Below are 9,174 nucleotides of genomic sequence, written 5' to 3'. Positions count from 1 at the left end.
TTCAACCTGTATTTTAAATTATAAAACACTTAGATGTTGTAGCCCTGGATATTTCTATCAGTTAGGAATTTATCTAATCTATTTTTGAACTTAGTAAGTCCACCATTACTACCCCCTCTGGTAGGGAATTCCAGATCTTTATTGTTCTTACTGTGAAGAACCCTTTCCTCCGTTGTGTATGAAATTTTTTTTCTTCTAACCTCAGGGGGTGTCCTCGGGTCCTATGAAGCATTTTTTGCTAAACAGATAGTCTGATAAGTCCTTGTATTGTCCCTTAATGTATCAATGTTAATTGAAAACAAAAGAAAGAAAAGTACATCTGCACACTTGAATGGTCTACATTAACGGTTTAGTTCATTAATAAATGAATCAATGAAACCCCAATATACATGTGTCTGGATTAGACTTTAGGCCTCTCTGGGGGTGCGACCCTATTACAACCAAAATATCGAAACAAATATAGAGAACTAGAAAGACGGTTGTGGAGTTGGGTGCACAGTATCAATTAATTGGATTGATTGTCAAATATAAAACATAACTTTTATTATTTATATTAATATTCAGAAGGTCCTCGTCTTAGGACACATACAGCAAAATATAGAGGTTAAAAAACATGACATATACAAACACATAAGTGATATAGAAGAAAACAGAATGTGAGACAGATTCTTAAAAAGTGGGATCACCACAATGACTCCTGCAACAAGTATGATTGTTTATATGTGGGACGTTATCCACTCAGGATACAGCTTGAATCACATTTATCAGTTCTAGATATATTTAATATCGTGTGGAGCGATTGGGTATAGCCACAGATGGTGGGGTATTTCCAATGGGACACTACCTCTGGTGCGTAGATGCAATATAATCATACCCTCCAACATGACCCGCCCCACTAGGTACAAAATGCTCTGTTTCTGGACTTCCCTCCTAATTTATTATTGCTATCACCTGTGAAGAAACAGCTTTCCTATCATGTAACTAGTTCAACACAGGTGCTGGCAATCATAAGTTAAGAGGGAAGTCCAGGAACAGAGCATTTTGTACCTAGTGGGGCGGGTCATGTTGGAGGGTCTGTATAATGTGTGATACTGCTAGAACCTCTTGCCAATCTATTAATAATAAGAATTTACTTACCGATAATTCTATTTCTCATAGTCCGTAGTGGATGCTGGGGACTCCGTAAGGACCATGGGGAATAGCGGCTCCGCAGGAGACTGGGCACATCTAAAGAAAGCTTTAGGACTATCTGGTGTGCACTGGCTCCTCCCCCTATGACCCTCCTCCAAGCCTCAGTTAGGATACTGTGCCCGGACGAGCGTACACAATAAGGAAGGATTTTGAATCCCGGGTAAGACTCATACCAGCCACACCAATCACACCGTATAACCTGTGATCTGAACCCAGTTAACAGCATGATAACAGAGGAGCCTCTGAAAGATGGCTCACAACAATAATAACCCGATTTTTGTAACAATAACTATGTACAAGTATTGCAGACAATCCGCACTTGGGATGGGCGCCCAGCATCCACTACGGACTATGAGAAATAGAATTATCGGTAAGTAAATTCTTATTTTCTCTAACGTCCTAAGTGGATGCTGGGGACTCCGTAAGGACCATGGGGATTATACCAAAGCTCCCAAACGGGCGGGAGAGTGCGGATGACTCTGCAGCACCAAATGAGAGAACTCCAGGTCCTCCTCAGCCAGGATATCAATTTTGTATAATTTTACAAACGCATTTGCTCCTGACCAAGTAGCTGCTCGGCAAAGTTGTAAAGCCGAGACCCCTCGGGCAGCCGCCCAAGATGAGCCCACCTTCCTTGTGGAGTGGGCATTTACAGATTTTTGGCTGTGGCAGGCCTGCCACAGAATGTGCAAGCTGAATTGTACTACAAATCCAACGAGCAATAGTCTGCTTAGAAGCAGGAGCACCCAGCTTGTTGGGTGCATACAGGATAAACAGCGAGTCAGATTTCCTGACTCCAGCCCTCCTGGAAACATATATTTTCAGGGCCCTGACAACGTCTAGCAACTTGGAGTCCTCCAAGTCCCTAGTAGCCGCAGGCACCACAAATAGGTTGGTTCAGGTGAAACGCTGAAACCACCTTAGGGAGAAACTGAGGACGAGTCCTCAATTCCGCCCTGTCCGAATGGAACATCAGATAAGGGCTTTTTCAGGATAAAGCCGCCAATTCTGACACGCGCCTGGCCCAGGCCAGGGCCAACAGCATGACCACTTTCCATGTGAGATATTTTAACTCCACAGATTTAAGTGGTTCAAACCAATGTGACTTTTGGAACCCAAAACTACATTGAGATCCCAAAGTGCCACTGGAGGCACAAAAGGAGGCTGTATATGCAGTACCCCTTTTACAAACGTCTGAACTTCAGGGACTGAAGCTAGTTCTTTTTGGAAGAAAATTGACAGGGCCGAAATTTGAACCTTAATGGACCCCAATTTCAGGCCCATAGACACTCCTGTTTGCAGGAAATGTAGGAATCGACCCAGTTGAATTTCCACCGTCGGGCCTTACTGGCCTCGCACCACGCAACATATTTTCGCCAATTGCGGTGATAATGTTTTTGCAGTTACATCCTTCCTGGCTTTGAACAGGATAGGGATGACTTCATCCGGAATGCCTTTTTTCCTTCAGGATCCGGCGTTCAACCGCCATGCCGTCAAACGCAGCCGCGGTAAGTCTTGGAACAGACAGGGTCCTTGCTGGAGCAGGTCCCTTCTTAGAGGTAGAGGCCACGGATCCTCCGTGAGCATCTCTTGAAGTTCCGGTTACCAAATCCTTCTTGGCCAATCCGGAGCCACGAATATAGTGCTTACACCTCTCCATCTTATCAATCTCAGTACCTTGGGTATGAGAGGCAGAGGAGGGAACACATACCCTGACTGGTACACCCACGGTGTTACCAGAGCGTCTACAGCTATTGCCTGAAGGTCCCTGGACCTGGCGCAATACCTGTCGAGTTTTTCCCAACGGTTTATAATCATGTGGAAGACTTCTGGGTGAAGTCCCCACTCTCCCGGGTGGAGGTCGTGCTGAGGAAGTCTGCTTCCCAGTTGTCCACTCCCGGAATGAATACTGCTGACAGTGCTATCACATGATTTTCCGCCCAGCGAAGAATCCTTGCAGCTTTTGCCATTGCCCTCCTGCTTCTTGTGCCACCCTGTCTGTTTACGTGGGTGACTGCCGTGATGTTGTCCGACTGGATCAACACTGGCTGACCTTGAAGCAGAGGTCTTGCTAAGCTTAGAGCATTGTAAATGTCCCTTAGCTTCAGGATATTTATGTGAAGTGATGTCTCCAGGCTTGACCTTAAGTCCTGGATATTCCTTCCCTGTGTGACTGCTCCCCAGCCTCGCAGGCTGGCATCCGTGGTTACCAGGACCCAGTCCTGAATGCCGAATCTGCGGCCCTCTAGAAGATGAGCACTCTGCAACCACCACAGGAGGGACACCCTTGTCCTTGGTGACAGGGTTATCCGCTGATGCATCTGAAGATGCGACCCGGACCATTTGTCCAGCAGGTCCCACTGGAAAGTTCTTGCGTGGAATCTGCCGAATGGGATTGCTTCGTAGGAAGCCACCATTTTACCCAGAACCCTTGTGCATTGATGCACTGAGACTTGGCTCGGTTTTAGGAGGTTCCTGACTAGCTCGGATAACTCCCTGGCTTTCTCCTCCGGGAGAAACACCTTTTTCTTGACTGTGTCCAGGATCATCCCTAGGAACAGAAGACAAGTCGTCGGAACCAGCTGCGATTTTGGAATATTGAGAATCCAACCGTGCTGCAGCAACACTACCTGAGATAGTGCTACACCGACCTCCAACTGTTCCCTGGATCTTACCCTTATCAGGGAATCGTCCAAGTAAGGGATAACTAAAATTCCCTTCCTTTGAAGGAATATCATCATTTTGGCCATTACCTTGGTAAAGACCCGGGGTGCCGTGGACCATCCATACGGCAGCGTCTGAACTGATAGTGACAGTTCTGTACCATAAACCTGAGGTACCCTTGGTGAGAAGGGTAAATTTTGACATGAAGGTAAGCATCCTTGATGTCCCGAGACATCATGTAGTCCCCTTCTTCCAGGTTCGCAATCACTGCTCTGAGTGACTCAATCTTGAATTTGAACCTCTGTATGTAAGTGTTCAAAGATTTTAGATTTAGAATCGGTCTCACCGAGCCGTCCGGCTTCGGTACCACAACAGTGTGGAATAATACCCCGTTCCCTGTTGCAGGAGGGGTATCTTGATTATCACCTGCTGGGAATACAGCTTGTGAATGGCTTCCAAAACTGTCTCCCTGTCAGGAGGAGACATCGGTAAAGCCGACTTTAGGAAACGGCGAGGGGGAGACGTCTCGAATTCTAATTTGTACCCCTGAGATATCACCTGAAGGATCCAGGGGTCTACTTGCGAGTGAGCCCACTGCGCGCTGAAATTTATTGAGACGGGCCCCCCACCGTGCCTGATTCTGCTTGTAAAGCCCCAGCGTATACTGAGGGCTTGGCAGAGGCGGGAGAGGGTTTCTGTTCCTGGGAACTGGCTGATTTCTGCTGCCTTTTTCCTCTCCCTCTGTCACGGGGCAGAAATGAGGAACCTTTTGCCCGCTTATCCACGAAAAGACTGCGCCTGATAATACGGCGTCTTCTCATGTTGAGAGGCGACCTGGGGTACAAACGTGGATTTCCCAGCTGTTGCCGTGGCCACCAGGTCTGAAAGACCGACCCCAAATAACTCCTCCCCTTAATAAGGCAATACTTCCAAATGCCGTTTGGAATACGCATCACCTGACCACTGACGTGTCCATAACCCTCTACTGGTAGAAATGGACAACGCACTTAGACTTGATGCCAGTCGGCAAATATTCCGCTGTGCATCACGCATATATAGAAATGCATCTTTCAAATGCTCTATAGGCAAAAATATACTGTCCCTATCTAGGGTATCAATATTTTCAGTCAGGGAATCCGACCACGCCAACCCAGCACTGCACATCCAGGCTGAGGCGATTGCTGGTCGCAGTATAACACCAGTATGTGTGTAAATACATTTTAGGATACCCTCCTGCTTTCTATCAGCAGGATCCTTAAGGGCGGCCATCTCAGGAGAGGATAGAGCCCTTACAAGCGTGTGAGCGCTTTATCCACCCTAGGGGGTGTTTCCCAACGCACCCTAACCTCTGGCGGGAAAGGATATAATGCCAATAACATTTTAGAAATTATCAGTTGTCATCGGGGGAAACCCACGCATCATCACACACCTCATTTAATTTCTCAGATTCAGGAAAACTACAGGTAGTTTTTCCTCACCGAACATAATACCCCTTTTTGGTGGTACTCGTATTATCAGAAATGTGTAAAACATTTTTCATTGCCTCAATCATGTAACGTGTGGCCCTACTGGAAGTCACATTTGTCTCTTCACCGTCGACACTGGAGTCAGTATCCGTGTCGGTGTCTATATCTGCCATCTGAGGTAACGGGCGCTTTAGAGCCCCTGACGGCCTATGAGACGTCTGGACAGGCACAAGCTGAGTAGCCGGCTGTCTCATGTCAACCACTGTCTTTTATACAGAGCTGACACTGTCACGTAATTTCTTCCAACAGTTCATCCACTCAGGTGTCGACCCCCTAGGGGGTGACATCACTATTACAGGCAATCTGCTCCGTCTCCACATAATTTTTCTCCTCATACATGTCGACACAAAAGTACCGACATACAGCACACACACAGGGAATGCTCTGATAGAGGACAGGACCCCACTAGCCCTTTGGGGAGACAGAGGGAGAGTTTGCCAGCACACACCAGAGCGCTATATATATACAGGGATAACCTTATATAAGTGTTTTTCCCCTTATAGCTGCTGTGTAGTTAATACTGCGCCTAATTTGTGCCCCCTCTCTTTTTTAACCCTTTCTGTAGTGTAGTGACTGCAGGGGAGAGCCAGGGAGCTTCCCTCCAACGGAGCTGTGAGGGAAAATGGCGCCAGTGTGCTGAGGAGATAAGGCCGCCGATAAGGGGGCGGAGCCTATCACCCGTTTTTTTATGTATTTTGGCAGGGGTTAAATGCATCCATATAGCCCAGGAGCTATATGTGATGCATTTTTTTGCCATCCAAGGTGTTTATTATTGCGTCTCAGGGCGCCCCCCCCCCCAGCGCCCTGCACCCTCAGTGACCGGAGTGTGAAGTGTGCTGAGAGCAATGGCGCACAGCTGCAGTGCTGTGCGCTACCTTGTTGAAGACAGGACGTCTTCTGCCGCCGATTTTCCGGACCTCTTCTGCCTTCTGGCTCTGTAAGGGGGCCGGCGGCGCGGCTCTGGGACCCATCCAAGCTGGGCCTGTGATCGTCCCTCTGGAGCTAATGTCCAGTAGCCTAAGAAGCCCAATCCACTCTGCACGCAGGTGAGTTCGCTTCTTCTCCCCTTAGTCCCTCGATGCAGTGAGCCTGTTGCCAGCAGGTCTCACTGGAAATAAAAAACCTAAACTAAAACTTTCACTAAGAAGCTCAGGAGAGCCCCTAGTGTGCACCCTTCTCGTTCGGGCACAGAGATCTAACTGAGGCTTGGAGGAGGGTCATAGGGGGAGGAGCCAGTGCACACCAGATAGTCCTAAAGCTTTCTTTAGATGTGCCCAGTCTCCTGCGAAGCCGCTATTCCCCATGGTCCTTACGGAGTCCCCAGCATCCACTTAGGACGTTCGAGAAAATGGATTACTCTTAGGTAAAAATCATTAACTGAATTGATGCTGAGAATGACATCATAAAGAAAATTGTGCCACTGGTGCCCTATATTAAGTGTGTGATGTATCCCCTTATAGATAACTAGTAGGCGAATCCATAATGCTAGAGGTGTATATGTTTGTCAGGAATTGACACTAGCAGGTTCTGAGATACTCACACTCTATTCCTATTTGGAACGTTCACACAGATATACACTAATGTGTCATAGAAATAGAATATATGAATCAATCAATGAAAATCTGTATGAATATTGGACATCCCCCCTTACAGTAACTCCCGGGTGATCTGGGTTGTGCCCCTTATACTAATGGAGTCAAAGGGATGTGCTAGAACATTGCAGAAATGATTGTGTATAAATAGGAGCACAGAGTAAGTATGTTTCAGTCCACACTTGTTTAGAGGTGAAGGGAAAAAAATGTTACAAAGTGTCCTAGGACTGATCTGGCACAAGAGCAACAATTGTTGAAATATCAATTCTTAAGTGGAAGGAGGATTCATAGTGTATATCATCTGTGTGAACGTTCCAAATAGGAATAGAGTGTGAGTATCTCAGAACCTGCTAGTGTCAATTCCTGACAAACATATACACCTCTAGCATTATGGATTCGCCTACTAGTTATCTATAAGGGGATACATCACACACTTAATATAGGGCACCAGTGGCACAATTTTCTTTATGATGTCATTCTCAGCATCAATTCAGTTAATGATTTTTACCTAAGAGTAATCCATTATTAATAGATTGGCAAGAGGTTCTAGCAGTATCACACATTATATTGCATCTACGCACCAGAGGTAGTGTCCCATTAGAAATACCCCACCATCTGTGGCTATACCCAAATCGCTCCACACGATATTAAATATATCTAGAACTGATAAATGTGATTCAAGCTGTATCCTGAGTGGATAACGTCCCACATATAAACAATCATACTTGTTGCAGGAGTCATTGTGGTGATCCCACTTTTTAAGAATCTGTCTCACATTCTTTTTTCTTCTATATCACTTATGTGTTTGTATAGGTCATGTTTTTTAACCTCTATATTTTGCTGTATGTGTCCTAAGACAAGGACCTTCTGAATATTAATATAAATAAGTTATGTTTTATATTTGACAATCAATCCAATTAATTGATACTGTGCACCCAACTCCACAACCGTCTTTCTAGTTCTCTATATTTGTATCAATGTTAATAATGTCCCCTCTCAACCTCCTCATTTCCAGTGTAAACAAATCTAACCTTGTTACTCTTTCCTCATAATTCAATCACCTGACTGCTGGTGTCCACAGTGCCGGGATGCTAACTGCATCCCTTTCATTCCATCTTAAGCCATAATATATTTTGTTGAATGTTCAATGTTCATGTGAACCTGAAATTCATGAAACTCATAATGGAATGGTCATACAGGGTGTTTTGTTGAGTGAGCATCTAGCATCAAGCCATTTTTATCAAATGTGGAGGACCACTGCTCATCTAATGGTGCGCCTATCCGCATTTCCCAAATGGTTTGCCAATTCAAAATTGTAAATTTTAGTGACAAGGCACAGCTTGTATTTGCACATTTATACAAACGTTGAATTTCCATTTGTTGAAGTGGCAGAATAGATTGCAATAAGTTAGACCTAGGGTTTACAGCAAGCTATCTAATGTATCCATAAAAGTACCACAAAGTCATGTAAGAGGTCACCGAAAATTCTGGTTCTACTCAGTGTGTGTGTGTGAAGGACTGGGGGAATGTTAAGATTCGATTCAACTGTATCAATGTATCCTGCTGCAGAGATAAAAAAATTTCAAGTCTTTAGGTAAAAATGTAAAATATTGTTTGGGAAATAAATGGTAACTGGTAATAATTTGAAATGAAAGCATAGAACAAAAACAATTAGATGCAAAAAAAGAAAAGAAAAAAAAGAAAAAGAAATGACAATCATTAAACTAATCTAAAAGTAGCCATCTATTGCAGATATAATGGACGAACACTTGTGGCATTCCTTGTGCAATGGAAATTAAATATTGTTTGGTAAGTAAATTCCAATACTGTTGCAGAAATTCCGACAAATGTGGTACACTTGAATGTTGCTTTGTTTTTACCCTTCCCTCCAGTTAATCCCAAACCAGATTGATTGTGTATAGGTCTGCAGACTGTACTGGCCACTCCATGATTTGCTTTTTCTTCCTCAAAGGTAGTTCTGACATAGCCTGCAGGTATGTTTTGGGTCAATATCTTGCTGTAGGATGAACCCATCCTTGCTGTAGGATAGACCAGGAGGGATAGGAAGATACTGCAAAATGCTGTGGTAGACCCTTTGGTTCAGGGTGCCAGTCATTCTGTGCAAGCCTACAAGATCCAGCAGAAACAGCCCCAGGAAGTCCTCCTTCCTTCCTCCATGTTTGAGAGTTGGTGTCATAAGG

Source organism: Pseudophryne corroboree, chromosome 6 (genome assembly GCF_028390025.1).
Source record: "Pseudophryne corroboree isolate aPseCor3 chromosome 6, aPseCor3.hap2, whole genome shotgun sequence".
Lineage (NCBI taxonomy): Eukaryota > Metazoa > Chordata > Amphibia > Anura > Myobatrachidae > Pseudophryne > Pseudophryne corroboree.
Note: the sequence above shows the minus strand (reverse complement) of the source record.